The sequence below is a fragment of the Salvia hispanica genome, chromosome 2, assembly GCF_023119035.1.
Source record: "Salvia hispanica cultivar TCC Black 2014 chromosome 2, UniMelb_Shisp_WGS_1.0, whole genome shotgun sequence".
Taxonomy (NCBI): domain Eukaryota; kingdom Viridiplantae; phylum Streptophyta; class Magnoliopsida; order Lamiales; family Lamiaceae; genus Salvia; species Salvia hispanica.
In genome coordinates this window covers 20,679,051-20,691,351 of record NC_062966.1, presented here as the reverse complement: position 1 = coordinate 20,691,351, position 12,301 = coordinate 20,679,051, and the positions used below count along the sequence as shown (strand labels likewise).

The 12,301-nt window shown below is 35.7% G+C and overlaps 1 long non-coding RNA gene across 1 annotated transcript; it reads left to right on the top strand.

Annotated features, from left to right (window-relative positions):
* Positions 1-305: 305 nt before the first annotated feature.
* Positions 306-1,093, top strand: LOC125208476. Its single transcript, XR_007174119.1, has 3 exons — positions 306-331; positions 814-897; positions 994-1,093. It is a non-coding gene; the product is annotated as an uncharacterized LOC125208476 (long non-coding RNA).
* The last annotated feature ends 11,208 nt before the right edge of the window (positions 1,094-12,301 follow it).

Sequence of the window (12,301 nt, the reverse complement as noted above, 5' to 3'; positions counted from 1 at the left end):
TCCCACGAACTCCATTTTTCTCCTCCGCATGGTTTCATCAACATCTCCACTCCCTGCACACTGAAGTTCATTCCTTGAACAAAAAGGTATAGCCTTTTCCCCTCAATTTCTTGGCATAATTCATGATTCACGGTAGTTCACTCACATGAATTTCATACAACGTGAGTAATCTTCTTTTCCTCTCCATTTGTAGGCTTGCGAAACGCTGGGTGTGCGCACATCTATTTTCAAACTCATTACCTGAAGAGGCTATTGAGCTTTTGGTTGCACACTTATTTTTGAAGCCTTTACCATTCAGACCTCCATGCTCCAGGATAGCTGGATTTCTGAGGTTGATTTTCTCTTTCATAACATAAAACTCATTTCATATTTTTGTGGACCTAGTTTTTAATTATTTGCCAACTCCTCGCTTCACTGGATTTGTTTATAGCTACATAGGTAGTTGGACTTTTTGATGTGTAGTTGGCTCCTAAATATGGTCATTGCTTGCAAAACTTGATGTTTTAGTCTCTAAGAAGGAAAAGATTTGGGAAACTAGCTTTGAAAGGAACTATATCATTTGTAACATGAAGAATATTTTGACTGCTGTGCCGATTAGTTGTCACATTATTTGCATTTACATTCTCAAGTAGTTGGGATATCTGTACCACTGTTTAATCGCACGATTGGAGTTTTTCTCGTTTAATTGTAGACATCAATGGCGATTTAACTCCTGATGAAGGCAGAGAGATCAATTATAATTTATTATTATATACTCTCATTTCTGGAGCAACTTTGTTCAATTTTTGGCTGATACATGTTATCTTTGTTCAGGAATCTTTCATGTTTCTGGCTACTCCTAGTCCTACTTATGACAAGGAATCTGAAGCCTGGACCAATCAATCGCCTACATCAGCAGTTAGTAGCTCTAGAAACTCTGTTTTGTTTGCAATTACTACAATTTTCTACAAAGTTGAATTTTATTTATGTACTCCATTTGTTTTGGGATTTAAGAGATTGGCGGCATATGCAACCAGCTGTGCAATATGAAGAATCGAGAAGCACCATTGAAAACACTTTCCATTTATAGCTAATTGTATTGACATAGGTTAGAGATGAGCTCAAGTATTTTATTTATGTATTTTATTTTGACTGTGTAAAAGATTGTTCAAGATACATGTTTCAATGCTCAAGTGATATTGTGAGAAAAATGAAATTGGACATGTATTGTAACACCCCATATATTCCAACCGAAAAATAATAATAATATCATAATTTAGATATGTTAAACCGCAGCCAGTTAAAAACATTTTCTCAGGTGGTTTAGACTAAAACTATGCCAAAATATCAATAGCAGAACTTGAATAATATATCAAAATTTATAGTATCCTTTTGTTAAGGACAACCTTTTCTACAAATTTATCAAAATATTAATTAATCTTACTACCTACCTACTGTCCTTCGCCTCCATCCACCGTCAAATTTCATTTTATTTTATAACACATTAACACATGCTTAGTTAAATCATGAGAAATGAATCTCATTACCAAACAAGAATTAAAACCAAAGCACTCCAATAAAGAGAATAGTCGGCACTTTCCTACCCACCCATCAAGAATTCCATTTGTTTCATACTTAATTATTCACTTTCAACATATGAAACTATTAATTACAGAATGATAAAATGCTTACATTTAATTGTAAAACTGAAGGTGAGTATCAAGAAGTGGAAGAACAAGAGAATGTGATGTTGTTGAGATTGGAGCTGAGGCGACAAACGGCAACAGTGATGCGTCACTGCGGCACCAACGGGAAGAGGCGACGACGGTTCACAGGGGAAGATAAATTGCAATATTCCTCCTCCTTTTATTATTTTCATTCCAAGATGTCTTCCTCCCCCCTCTCTGTAATTTGACAGTGACTTGATATATATTTGGGGGTGAAGATTCTAGAGAAAACATGAAAACTAGAGAGGCTTCTCCTCTATGTGCACCGACAATGGGGTGTTTAGGATATGCTTTAATTATTTATTTTATGGTATATTAAATTTACAAATGGCATGACTTTAATGAATAGATATCCTTGGTCATTTCTAATAAATCGTCAAAAAGAAATGTTAAACCGATGCTTTTCTTATTCTAATTTAAATCTCTTAGCATTCTTTGTGCCACAGGTCATATACTAATTCATTTTAACATCTAGTAATGCTCTCTCTATCTAATTATTATCATTTACAAAATTGAATTGATCGTGGAGAAATCCTAAAGTATCCATTTTTTTATCGGATTTTCGAGTTTCATCTAAGCCTATTTTTAGGATGTTACATGTATGATCTTATATATTTAGTAAAATTGTAATTTATAGATATGTCGTTTCAATGATATATAAATTTATTTATCAAGGATAATATTTTTGTGGTCATTGTCTATAAATGAACAAGAATTAATGTTTTTTTAAGGGACATGAAAAGTGTTAGTTTTGTGTAAATTCAAATATAAGCCAAATCCCAGTTATAGTGTCAATACATTTAGTTACACATGATGCACTCAATTCTTTTGTTTATCAACTCTAAATTCAGTTTATGAATAATTAATTAGGTTATTTGATTTTTTCACGTCAAATATAAAAAGTCAATCAAGGAAATATGGCTATGTATAATTGAATATGACTTAGAATATATTGAATATTAGTGCCATTGTTAGACTAATTATGCGGCTAATATATCTTAGCACGTGTCGAATCATGTGCAAATGCCACGTACTGAACCAAATCTAAAAAGACATGAAACATTTACTACTATATAATGTCTAAATTATTTAGAATTTGAATTCTTAGTAGTTTTATTTTCTAAACTAAAAAGAAAAATTAATGGATAGGTTTAATGGATGGTAATTCTATAAATAAATTAATATTATATTCTGATTAATTATTAATATGCTGGAAGTGAAAAGGTTCTTATATACATATTTAAAGAACGAAAATTTAAATATTGAAATAATTTATAAATATTTGAAGAAGAAAAATCTAATTTATATATAAGTAGTTAGGAAGAAAATGTAACTACTGACATTTATAGAGGAAAACGTATTATTAGTAATATTTATATGAGCAATTTTGTAAATTTTAGCTGTAGTAAATGAGTGGAGTACTAACCACATTTGACACTTTGACGTGATATTAGATTTGTTTTTTCATAATGTGAACTATCGTCGACGGGGAAAGATCCCCTGTTGTGTACAACAAGTATTGTGCTATTATACATAGGGGTGGTTCGGTACGGTATATCGTACCGGGAGTGCCATACCGTATACTGTACCGAAAGTTACGGTATGACAAAAACCATACCGATACCGTACCGTAAGTTTCGGTATACCGGAGTTCGGTATACCGGAAATTCGGTATGGCAGTTTTCCATACCGTTACCATACCGTGTTATCGGTATACCGTATCGCATTTCGGTATACCGTACTTTTGCGGTATACCGAACTGCGATATGGCATTCCGATATACCGTTATACCGTGTTTTGCGGTACGGCATACCGTTATACCATTATACCGTGAAAAAATCTATTATATCCAACTATTAAAAAAAAATCTAGTTTTAGACTACTTAAAAAAATAGGGTTCCCAATTTTGATTCTTTTATTTTTGTATAATAAAAATTCTTATTTTTTAAAATTTAGTTTAAATATAACATATATAAATATATATTTATATATTATATATATCAATCGGTATACCGGTATACCACGGTATACCGATGCATCGGTATATACCGAATCTTCGGTATACCGTATGGAAAATCTAATACCGTTACCGTACCGAAAACTACGGTATACCGAAAAAACGGTATTTTCGGTATTTTTTCGGTACGGTAAGTCCGGTATTCCGGTATTTCGGTATAATTCCCCAACCCTAATTATACACACACAAATCAAATTAATTTATAATAAAAGATATTAATATTTTAATATTATAATTTAAAAATAAAATAATACAATAGGTGGAATAGGAGCCCGTGTCGTCCCATCATAGACTCTATTATTGCATAAGAGCATTCACAATCGCTTTAGGCTAGCCACAAACTCCTTCTGCCACATCATCAACACTAAAATTCCTCTTGTCACATCATTAGGACAAGCAACTGGACAAGCAATAGGCTAGCCATAACAATCAAAATTAAAAAATAACTAAATTTACGGAATTAAACACAAAATACGGAATTAAATTTACGACAAATATACGGGAAAATGCAATAATTTCATTTAAATTAAAAAAGTGTGTCCTAAAAAAAATACATAATTAAAAAAAATACATAAAACAAAAAACCCTATCGTCGTGCAGTCCTCCGTACCCACAACTCTTCAATTAAATCCTTTTGGAGTTGAATATGAGCATTCACTTGGCGCATGTCGGCATGTGCCTGGAGGCGGCCGGTTTCATCGTGAGGTACCCCCGTCGTACGTTGGCGGTGGCCACGCCGTGGCTTGGACCGGCTTCATTATCGTCGTTGGCCCAACTAGTCAGTTGTACACCTTCATCTTCGACAATCATGTTATGCAGGATAATACAGACGTACATTATATTAGCAATGCAGTCGACATGTGACTCAACTTTATTTTATCCAAATAATACCCGCAAGTGTACGGGGTTATCGTAGCAAACAGCAAGCAAGAGTATATCGTATCCCACAGAGAAAATTAAGTGTAAACCTAAGTACCACGAACAAATTTCAACTACTATTCAGACGAGCAAGAGTTTTGGATTTTTTTCTAACAACTACGAAAAGTATATAAATTAAGAGATTAAAATAAACACTTAAACAAGAGAATAAAGAAGCAAGTTGTAGAAATGATAGAGAAATATGCAGAATCCAAGGATCCGATGCACAACTCATAGCCTAACCCAATTGAAACCGATTTACCATTTAAAGTCTCCAGAATTGTTGAATCAATCACAAATATAGATTAAACCCCCTCCCGAGGTGAGAAATCCGTAGATTAGGTGTAATAATTGAAGTCCCCTTCTAATTCTTAGACCTAACTCCTAACAGTTTGATTAGATTAATGATCCCACTCGGAATCTCAACTCTCCCGAGTTCTATTGAATTAAGGTGTGAATTATCCCTCTTTCAAGATTAATTATTTCACCTCCCGATTACTCTAAGAAACCCTAACACTACCAATTGGTGATCAAGCAATTGACAGGAAAAAAGCATAGGAATAAACCAAACAATTACAAGAGCTAGATAAAAACGAAGTCAATTGGATTAAAACTATGAATCAATGCATCTTCACCAAGAATTCTACATAAAAGATGTTTAGCTACTCATATTCATGGAAGAAAACAAGTCTAAACTAAAGAAAACAATGGAAAATATGATACGGAGTACAATTGGCGGAGGAATTGAAGCTTGAATCTTCAATCTTCTTCCAAGAGTGCTTGAGAGAGATGGTTTATGTGTTTCACGGCGGTAGAGAATGCCTAAAATTGACCTAATTCTTCCTTCTTATTTTCTCTTCAAAAAATTGCGTTTCAGCTCTAAAAACGCCAAAATAACGGACCCGGCTGGAAATTCACCCGGCCGGGTGGGACTTCTTCGGTACTCTCTGGAGTCTCGCAGGCTTAATTACGCCACCCGGCCGGGTGGAATTATAATATAGGGTAATAATTCACCCGGCCGCGTGAGATTTTCTAGACAGTGCAGTGTTCGTATAACGGCTATAACTTCCTCTACCTAACTCCGATTGAGGCGTGCAAGATACCCACGCGAAGCTCTTTCGAAGACGAAGAGATTGATATGAAGTAGGGACTGATTGGACTTCAAAATCTCCAGTAAATATTGTCTCAAACCAAGGCTGCTGCACATCCACATATTTTGTACCTTTTTCTACACATTCTTAACAAAATGGTCAACATACCAACATAATAGAGAAGTAGATATAAACACGCCTAATAATAGACAAAATATGCTCAAATTCATACAAAACCATCCTCTAAAACCATGTAAAATCCAAGTATGTCAACATGCCACAAATGCGTTGGACCCTTAATTGCCGCCCATCGAGCCTGGAGCACACCAAATGCGCGCTCCACGTCCTTGCGCGCCGACTCCTGCCGTTCCGCAAAGTAGGCCTTCCTGTCCTCATTTGCGCATCTGATCGGGCCACCTAGGGTATATCCCATCCGCCAAGTAGTAGCCCATATCATGCCGGTTGCCGTTGGTGACAAAACTGATGGCCGGACCAACGTCGTGGCACTGCTCGTTGAAAAGGGGCGACGAGTTGAGGACGTTGAGGTCGTTGTTCGACCCGGCAACCCCAAAATACGCATGTCAAATCTATAGCCGGTAATCAGCTGCGGCCTCGAGGATCATCGTGGGATTCTTTCCCTTGTAGCCGGTGGTGTAGAACCCTGATAGTCGGCTCAGGCCGTCTGTGTTGTGTTTGTTAAATTAAGGGTGCCTCCAACTGATCAGGATACAAATCCCAACCTAGCTGAGTCGTTGGCACGACGACCAGAATCTAGTATCAAATAAATTCCTCAACCCACTTCTACTGGCTAGTATAGTGGAGGTAAGGGTCGAATCCCATAGAGATGGACACGTTCGGATAATTGTGGTGATAATCTGGGAAGTTTTGGTTAGCTACCACGCTTTTGGGTTGAGATTCTACCTAGAGGGAAATTAAAGATGGAACTCTACTGACTAGTGGGCGTGAAAGTGACTGACATGTGGTTGTGTACGTGAAAATAGGGGACAAGGTATCTCAGGGACATGTAGAAAGTAGACAATTACTAATTGAGGAAATATAGAACAGCAGGGTATATTTGGTGGCTGGGTGGCAACTCTGACAGATCTGGAGGGTACAAGCTTAAAGTAAAGGACAAAAGTGAAAAGTAACTAAAAAGCAAAAGTGGTCCAAAGCAAAAGTGGATTGTGATGTTTTCTTCCTCAACAAGTATCGACAGAAATTATATGAACACAAACTCCATGGATAAACTCAGATTCTCAACTTCAAACGCAAGATCCATCAATTAAAAAGCTTAAACTCGAAGATTAACGACTAATAACTGCAGATTACTTCTACTGGCAACATGCAAGGTGGTAATGACAATACAAAATAAGGAACTCATGCACGAAAACTTAAACTGAAACATGAAACTTGAAATTCCGATTAACAACTCCAGATTTAGCTTACTCAAGCGAAAATATGCGTAAACACTTAGCAAATAAAAGCGATAACTAGATCTAACTTTTCTAGGCAGAATTAAACAAATTCAAACCAAAGAGAGATGCGAAAAACAAACTTCATAATTAAATCGTTTGGATCTTAACGAAATACTTCAAAAGGCAACAAGATTCAAGTCTGCAACAGATCAAACGAAGAAAGCTAGTAAAAATTAAACTAGGAAAGCGATTAAAGATTGTTTATGCCACTCCAGGCAATGAAACTGCTACTGCTACGAAATAAACTGGCTAGAACGGTGGATGATGACTCTCCGGTAGACGTCTGGACTTCAGGTGACCATGGTTGTGGCGAGGAACGAGAAGAATGTGGATACTGCTGAAGGAACTGATCTTAGAGAGAATTCTCACTAAGTGTAGTGGCGAATGAGAATCGAGAGCTGCGAACTTCTTCTCTCTCTCCAAGTGGCTTCTTTTATAAGGAGGCTTGCCCTTACTTTTAGGGTAGACTTCTTTTGCGAATTAACTTTTCTGCCCTTGTTTATGGTTGATCATCCCAGCTATCCTTCTTCTCCATCTCGAGCCTTTTCTCTGGCATGCATCCTGGTCAGTATTGCACCCTTCTAGTGCTCTTTTCACCTGCGTCGTCCTAACCGTCTCCTACTGACTTGGACCCATTTATCCCGCACACTTAAGCAACTATTTTGCGGATAATACATGCAAATCAGGACATACTGACCAGCAACCAAGGCTTAGAATACGACTTATCAAACCCCTTCCAGGCAACGGGACAGTTCTTCCACTCCCAATGCATACAATCTATGCTGCCTAACATCCCCGAGAACCCATGCTGCGGCCAACTGTCTGATTGCCGCAGTGCACTTTTGAATAGCTGAGTGGCCGGGTTCACACGCCTCAGCCGCATCGTGCCCGGCCGGAAACCACGATATCGACGCTCCAAAGCGTCAACGATACGCATAAACAACTCCCTGCTCATCATAAAACGCCGCCGGAACAGGTTGTCCGCAAACCGCGTGGCTTCCGCGGTAATAGTCGTCATATACTGCTGATGTGCAGCTACGTGATCCCGATCAATCACTCAGCTCGGCGGTGGACAACGGGTCGAGGTCGAGGTACCCGCGGCTGCAAGGCCCTTTCTAACAGCCGCTCTGCCTCGCGGGTCGTATAGCCTCTAACTCTTCCAACACTTGCCATTCGAACTCCTCCTCAGCATACCCACCACTACCACCACTACCACCCGCGTTACTACTATTGTACAGAAATTCAGAGAGAGAAAAAACTCGTTAAAACAAGCGGTGCAAATGAAAATGACGTTAGAATCGCGTATATATAGTGTTTCGAAAATTTTTAAAAAAAATAAAAAACACAGCTGGCCGATCGTTCGCCGATCGCCAGCCTACAATGGCGGCGAGCACATCGGCCAGCGCTCGCCTATTTTCTCGCCGAATTGGCGCTAGCCGGCCACAATGGTTCGGCGAGCGGACCGATCGACCAGCGCCGGGAATCGGGTAGCCGGCCCGCTCGCCGCCATTGTGGATGCTCTAATCACCTGATATTACACTTTCTAATATGACAATTGCATCAACAAATGCCATCTCCATCATCGATAAAGTGTCATAATTAAAGTAATTTTGGTGAAATTTTCGAGTGTAATAATAAGTCCATTTTCTTGTAGCACATGCTTAGAGCGGTAGTGTCTATAAATGATAAAGAGCAAATCAACATTGAAAATTGCATTTTTTTTGAAAATTTAGTGACCATAGCATGCCACATTAGACATGAACTGAACCAATTAAAGGCTATGCAAACGTGGCGTGTGGGATCATGCAGACAACATGTTGAGGCATCGAAATGGCACCCAACCAATTTGCACCCGTGCCTGAAGCCAAAACACAAGCACTGCAGACACGCATACACATCCAAAAGGGACGCCCCGGGATAGAGATCACCGTCTCTATGTAATAACTTTGCTTGTTCCTCGAGAAAAACAAGTATTTAATTATGGAGTATTTGACAATAATGAATATATCCATTGAAAAACTAGTTCATGCACAAGAACTCTAAAGTACCAAGTTTGTGGCACTATACAATGACCCCAAATTTGCATGTTTCATGCTAAATAATGCAAAATCATGGTCCAGTTTGTTTAGTTAATTTCAACACAATTTTCTAGAAGCTGGAATCAAGAAAATCTTCACTAAATTTTGTTGACTGCCTTCTCGATCCATTCTATTTGCTCTCTATAATTCAATATTTCAAGTTTCAACAAATCAAAAACTAAGAAATAAGTATATTACACAAAAAAGTCATAGTTGATCTGAACTTCCAAATTCAATGAAAGAAAACGGAATGTGATGAGTTAAGGCAAAGAACATTACTGTGTGAAATATGAAATAAAACGAAGACCTTCACTCGTAGTTGTTACCTGTCGTCATCAAAAGAAAAAATATGATGTGTATGTGACATTATATGTTCGAGTTGAAATATAATCCAAAGGAAATTTTAATACACGATAATACGCTTGTAACATTTTAAGTTTTGGACAAGAGTTTTACATGTAAAATAATCCTTATAGTACAAAATTAAATTCAATTTTCCATTTGTTAGCTCCCCTTCTGTTTCTTAGAATGTATCAGGAGCTAAACTTTTGATATTGATAGAATTTAGCTCAAAATTGATCGAAGGCTTTCAACATCCATTGTTTAGGGAGGTTTTCCTTTTACATTCTCAATTATATCATCGAAATGTCCTAAAGTTTTTTGATGGATTAGATTGCAACTGCAAGCGTACAACGATTAAATTGAAAATATGGGAACAACCTTTAATCTTCGTAAATAGATTTGAGCTCCAGTGTCGGATAAATATCGAAGTCTTAAAGTATTCCACATACATGCTTAACAATTGAAACATTTAATCGTGTGTATTGGCCTACTGATAAAGTGGGTAATGCCCAAGACAAAAGTTTCAGGTTCAAGTCCGTAGTAACACAGTCTTTAAATTTATGTTCATTTATCAATAAAAAAATTGAAACATTTTAATTTACTACAACATTATAAAATTAAGCTTGAGTTGCAGCTATTAAAAATTGAGATTTAATATGCAATATATTTAGTCTTTACGATAAAAATGAGTTAAATATGGATAGAGGGTGACTAATTATATTCATTTTTATCCCAAAAATTTAGAATGCTTGTATGAATTCACTTCACTACCATCGTCCAAGACTCTCACTTCTTATGAAATCCATACAATAACAATTAAATAAATTGTACTATAAGAGAATTAATGAAATTAAATAAATTTCTCACTTCTCTTATGAAATTCAAACTTATAAGATGTTGCATTCTTCCAAGAAATGGATACATTACATAAGTGTTCATCATCTAATGATTTATACATGTAATTAAATTTATATTGGTGAATATTTGTAATGCTGGACCATTAAAATCTTATACTTACAAAAGTCTACGTGGTCCAAATGGTCCGGAGATGACTTTGAAGTTTGAACAAAGAAAAAGAAAAACCAATTGATTTGACAGTATTTTTTGCCATTACCACATACAAATTAATTAATTCTTCTTTCCTTTTTTCTTATAAAGAAATCTGTAATAAACTTTTATTTTATGTCCTTTTGTCCGCATTTAAAAAAAATGTACATAATTGTGCGTACATTATCAAATATTTTTAAAAAAAAATTATCTTGAGAATCGTTTTACAAATATTAATTGATTTAAAATAAATTTTATACAAATCATTTTGCAACACTTCGAAAAAAATTGAAATTTTAACTTAAATATTTGTATATTTAAGTGAAAAAAAAATTATTAAATTTTTTTTACTTAATTTGAATCAAGCTCGAAATCATGTTACGATTTAACATAAAATTTCTACATTACTTCTTTCTTATTGCTACATGTAATACAATAAATAGCAAAACTAGTTTTTAATTAACTTCACTTATGTACACGTACATTTTTATGTACATATATTTTTTCTCTATAAAAAAATCCCTATTGTTTATTCAATAAATGTTTACACCTCACGTTTTAGAAAATAGTACAAAAATATCACGGGATAGATTTTTGATATCACTATCCTAACAGGTCTTGCCTGAAGGATATTTGGATTTTACACATATACTAATATAGAAAATTACTCCCTCCGTCTGCGAATAGGAGTCCCGTTTTTCCATTTTAGTTCGTCCGCAAATAAGAGTCTCGGTTCACTTTTATCATAAATGGTAATAGGGTTCCAATTACTCATTCCACTCACATTCATGGGATCCCTATTCCGCTAACTTTTTTCACCCACTTTCTTAACATTTCTTAAAAACCCGTGCCGCTTATAAATGAGACTCCTAATGGCGGACGGAGGGAGTACTTGTTTTTTCTAGCCATGTTGATCAAAACTATATCATTTTAAGCCTAAATAGTTGAGCTAAAACATACTCCCTCCGTCCCAGATAATTCGTCCCAGTTCATTTTTCACACTCGTTTTGCAAAAATAATAATAAATAGGTAATGTTGAGAGAAAGTAAAATAAGAGAAACAATAATGTAGATAAGACTATTCTCTACATTATTCTCTCTTTTACTTTACTTTCTCTCCACTTTAACTATTTATTATTATTTTTGCAAAATGAGTGTAAAAAGGAATTAAGACGAATTATCTGGGACGGAGGGAGTAATCAATAGATCAAAGTAAAGAGGCCCACAACAAAATTTATACTCCTTCACAGGAGCGGACGCAGAAATAAACATATATAGGGGCTATGATTTCTAAATTTCATTACAAAGTATATTTTTTTAGATAATTTACATTATTTGCAGGGGCTATTATACAATAATTTACCTTAAATTTGAATAAATTTTAAAAAAAATTAATAGAAAAATGTTTTAGAAAAAAGGAATTTCATGAAGGGCTTTAGCCCCTAGTGTTTTCCATATGGGTCCGCCATGCTCCTTCATGCACCAAATATAGTCTCATTAATAAACAACATATACTTTAATAACAAAATTAGTTAGCATGAGAGAAAAAAGAATAAAATGGTTAAATTAGTAAAGAGAAAAAAAATTGTGGATAAAATAAGAGTTAAAGATAAAACAGTTACTTATAA